Below are 5220 nucleotides of genomic sequence, written 5' to 3'. Positions count from 1 at the left end.
TGTTGCCCCTGCCCCCCTTTCCACTGCCCTCCATAGTCTGTTGTGCTGCCACTGCCCTTCCTGCCTGACCAGTGTGGTCAAATTGTTACCTCTGCACTCTCCTACCTGCCTTCAATTTTCAGAGTCCGTGCTCCTGGCCTCTGCCTCTCAACAGAATCCTAATGAACAACTAGATTGCTAACATTCTATATTTATTACAAAAGTGTGGAACGCCTGACGTCATCTTGATGTAATCAAAACTGTAATACCTAGAGCATTTCCTTTAGAAATTACATATATGAGAGGGTCTTATTTGCAACAAAATTATGGTTAGTGCTCTAAAAAACTAAAATGAGGACATATTTTCTGAGTTTTTAAATAGCGACAAAGAACTTTTAAATTATTTGTAATCTTTATGTTTTTTTATCCAGTTGACCACTTGATTAAATGTTGCACCTAGGGGAGAGGATGTGGTGTTACTTCCAGAGCTGCAGACTTTGCATCTGGGGAACCAGGTTGGAGTGTCTGCTTCAGCTGAACATTCTGTGATTCTGGTCAAATCACTTAGGGGCATATGCATCAACCAAACTAATACCGATTCCTTAATAGCGAAAAATAAGGAATCGCCATTAAGGAATCGGTAATTGGCATGCATCAACAGATTCGGTAAAATTTAGCGATTCCTTAAAAATCGCTAAATTTACCGATTCCTTAATAGCGGGGCACGCAAACGGCCCCACTAGCAAATAGCGAGTTCGGTAATACAGATTTGGCTAATAGCGAGTTCGGTAATACCGAATTAGCAATTACCGAATCGGTAATAGCGAAATCGCAAATTGCCGCGTCGCTCCGGGAACAGGCTGATGACATCACCAACCAGGAAATACTGCTGCCCCACCCACATAGCCTCGACAGAGGAGCAGACAGGAGCTGGAAAGAAGGACAGGCTGTGCAGAGTGAGGCCACACAGATTCTGCCAGTCACAGCACACATCCATCATGTCGCAGGAAGTGCCATCCAGCGCTGAATCTGCACGCAAGCGCAAGAAGAAGTTTTCAGACAGGGAGCTGGAGTACCTCATCGAGGGAGTGTCCAGCAAACACGACCGCCTCTTTGGCAAGCTGTCCCTCAAGGTGCCTGAGACCGAGAAGCGGCGCATCTGGCAGCGCATCCGTGAGAGGATCAATGCGGTTGGCGTCACCAGCCGCAGCATCGACGATCTCAAAAAACGGTGGTATGACCTCCGGAAGCGCGCAAAAGAGAGGATTGCTGAGAGGCTCCGGGAGGCAAGAAGGACTGGAGGCGGAACAAGCACTGCACCATCCAACACAGCCCTGGAGGACCTTGTGGAAGGGACGATAGAGCGGGAAGCCGTCGTGGGGGTGATCCAGATGGACACGTCCGGCGCAGCCACAAGTGCCCAAGGTAAGATGCATGCCTGTGCCACACCCAGCATAGCGTAAATCCATACCCATGCCCCCAGCCCAATCTCACTGTGTCTGCAGCTCTGGCACAGACAGTTCCACACATGACACTACTGCATCTTGGGAGTTGTAGTCTAGTCAGCCCAGAGTGCAGGCACAGGCGTAAATCCTCACACAACACATATTTTGTACATGGCTGTAGACTGATCATTTGTTGGACCACAGAGGGACATTGATGGGTACAACACTATGTAGGTGTAATCATCCCACTAATCATGCACTGTTTCACACACAGATGCATCACCTGGGGACTCTGACGACAGCGACCAGCTGATCATATCTGAGACACCCGTGGAGTCAGACCAGGAGACTGTGCAGGATGCGCACGCACCGCCAACACCTGCCACCCCACCAGCACCACCTCCACCAGCGCCACAATCATCGGCACCAGCACCAGTGCCACAAGCCAAGGCACCTGCGCCACAAGCCAAGGCACCACCACCTGCGCCACAAGCAACGGCACCAGCAAGCCAGCCTGCAGCCAGTGCAGCCACAATACCGCAGAGGCACAGGCACCAAGTTGCGCCCTTGCAGGAGATGGCAACCCCCCCCCCCGCAATTGGCACCCACGCAGCGCACATCCACACCACCTGCTGCACCACATGGAGGCTCAAGACACGCACGGCGTCACAGGGCCCGTCGCAGTTCCGTCTCCTCAGCTGACCAGGATGTCCCAACAACCTCTGCAATTGAGGAGAGGATGCTGCGCACACAGAACCTGCAGGGAAGACATGTGGCTAGCATCAGCTGCAACATCGTGCGCCTAGCGAGGGAGATGCGCGCCATGACTGCAGCAGTCACCGACATGGGCTCCGCGGTCAGGGACATGGGCACGGCGGTCAGGGACCAGACCACTGTGGTTGCTGATGGCAATGCTCAGCTCAGGGAGGAGGTACGTGAGCTCACCCGTGCCATCAGGGAGGGCCATGAGTCCCAGAGGAGGAGTAACCGGCAGCTAATGTTGCGTTCTGCCGCCGCTACCAAGGCCATACAACGGCACAGCAACTGCACCGCTGTGTTGGCACGCCGCACAGTCTCCCTGCAGGTGGACCTTGGGCACTTCTGCGGTGATGTTGCCAAGTCACTGAGACACATCACCACTGCTGTGGAACAACTTCAGAGCAGCACATGCAGTGCTGCAGCATTGGGAGGGGATGACACCAGTGAGGCTGCCTCCAGTGTCAGCAGCGTGTCACTGGCAGAGGCCAGCACCAGGCGCCGAAGTTCGCGTGCCTCCACGGGGACAGGCCGTGGTGAGGGTATGGATGCACCTGAGCGGAGGCTTGGTGTACGTGGCAAGCGGCACTAGAAAATTGGACATGCTGCAGGTCCATGGTGGAGCAACCATGGCCATCCAATTATCCTGTTTGCACAGGCCTGACTTTAAGGAACCTTTTATTTACATTTATGCATTCGGAGCATGATTCACAATGCTATTTCTGTTGCACAATCCTCAGTGCTACTGTGCATTAAACAGTTGCACCCAACACCAACTTGTAATGTCTCATTTTACCCAGGGTCAAAAATGATTTTGCGTTATGTCTGTCCGCCTCCTATGGCCCTCTGCTGTGTTTGGGATGTGTGCCGGTCGTCGTTGGGCGGGTGGTTGGTCAGCCTGGGGGTCGTCATCCCTGTCCACCTCCATGGGTATCCCCCTTCTGGTGGCAATGTTGTGCAGCATTGCACATACAGCAATTATTCGAGAGCATGTGTCTGGTTGGTATAGCATTGCGCCGCCAGTCTTGTGGAGGATACGGAAGCGGCTCTTGAGAATCCCAAAAGTCCGCTCTATCACATTCCTCGTGCTGATGTGTGCAGCGTTGTAGCGATGTTCCTGCGGGGTTGCTGGATTTAGGTATGGGGTTAGTATGTATTCCCGCAGGGCGTAAGCACTGTCACCTAGAAGATAGAAGCATAGACTTAGCATTGGTGATGTACATACATGTGTGGTGTTGGTGTGGGGAAGCGTAGTTCTACTTACCTAACAGGAGTCCCTCTCCAAATTCGCCATTGAGTAGTCGCCTGTGCATTCCACTGTTGCGGAAGATGTATGAGTCGTGTGTGCTCCCTGGGAATTGTGCCACTAGGTCCGTTATGATGTTGTTGGCATCGCACACAACCTGCACGTTGATCGAGTGGTATGACTTGCGGTTCCTGAAAAGGTACTCATTTGCTGACGGAGGGCATATGGGGATATGCGTGCAGTCAATGCATCCAATCACATGTGGAAATTGTGCCACCTGGTAGAATGCCTGTTTGGTGCGGTCCAACTGCTGTGGGGTTGTGGGGAAGCTGATGTGTCTGTGGAGCATTGTCAGCATGGCATCTAGGAATTTTTTGAAGAAGCGTGACAGTGCGCTTTGCGAAACACCTCCGGCAACCGCAATTACCCCCTGGAAACTCCCTGAGGCCAGTAGGTGCAGGCTGCATAGTACCTGAACGTGCGCAGGGATTGCATTTGTCCGGTGGGTCTGGTGCTGCAGTAATGGTTCCAGGTCTGCAATCAGGCGCATGATCATAGCGCGATTGAGGCGATATTTCTGGTACACCTCGTCCTCATTCTGGCCGAGCAGGGTTATGCGCAGTCTGAACACTCTCTCCTGTACCCTTCTCCTGCGCTGTCCTGCTGCATTGATCCGCATCCTCCTTGCAAGCACGTAGAGGGCAGCCATTTTGGGGGAGCCAACAGGGTCTCCTGGGCCAAATTTAAGGGTTTAGTGATTGCCTCAATCATTTGCACATGTAGGAATTTTTTTTTTTTTTTTTTTTGTTTTTGTGACTTTACCTCCAGGTTTTGATTCCCCTTATTTAGCTCTGGCAAAATAGCGATTTTTGGGATTTTCGGTATTAGCGAGTTTTGTTGCATTGGGGTGCGATTCGTTATTTGCTATTGGCAATTTCCGGGAGCTAATAGTGATTTCGGTAATTGCGAATTCGGTATTTAGCGATTCGGTAAATTAGCATTTTGGGTATTAGCGATTCGGTATGTTCGAGGTTATTTATTTAGCGATTCGTTATTTGCTCGGGTTTTGGGTTGATGCATTGGGATTGCCTATTTTTAACACAATACCGGGAGCTATTACCGAATCGGTATTTTACCGACTGGATTTTGGCTTGATGCATAAGGGTGTTAATCTCCCCATGTCTACAACTAAAATGAATTTGATCTTGTGTGATGTAACCAATGCTCATGTAAAGCACTCCAATACCTGACAAGTCTGCACTATATAAAATTGCAAATACACAAAAAATAAGTGTTTTGCACACTTCTGTCATTGGGCTACATGTGGGCTACATCTGGGTAATATTTGTGCTGCATTTGGGTTCTTTTGTCTCTGGTGGCCATCTTGGGAGATTTATTTGTTATGAAGTTTCCTAATTTCCTCATTTACTGCAGTCTCCTCAGTAGGAAATACTTTCAGTTTTTTTTATTTTGGTTCCATCAAGAAGGCATTCAGATGTGTCACACATTTGCCATAAATTCTGAATGTTAGCACTATAGTTGCTCATTAGATCACTGTAGTAGAGCTACTGCTCACCAGGGAAGTCTGCTGCTGGTATTCAAAGTGCATGTTTCAGTCTGCATGTCAGAATTTGTTTATGAAATAGAAGAGGATTTGAGAAGTCAAAATGTGCCCTAATTTTTCTTTCTGCAGCACTAATCATAATTTCTATGGCAAAATGAACCCCCTCATGTTGTTCCTTTGAAAATTAAATGTTTTAAATGTTACCACTTTATTCCAATCAAGATGGCTTC

The sequence above is a fragment of the Triturus cristatus genome, chromosome 2_2 (genome assembly GCF_964204655.1).
Source record: "Triturus cristatus chromosome 2_2, aTriCri1.1, whole genome shotgun sequence".
NCBI lineage: Eukaryota > Metazoa > Chordata > Amphibia > Caudata > Salamandridae > Triturus > Triturus cristatus.
The sequence above is the reverse complement of the archived record's forward strand: the minus strand, read 5'-3'. Positions refer to the sequence as shown.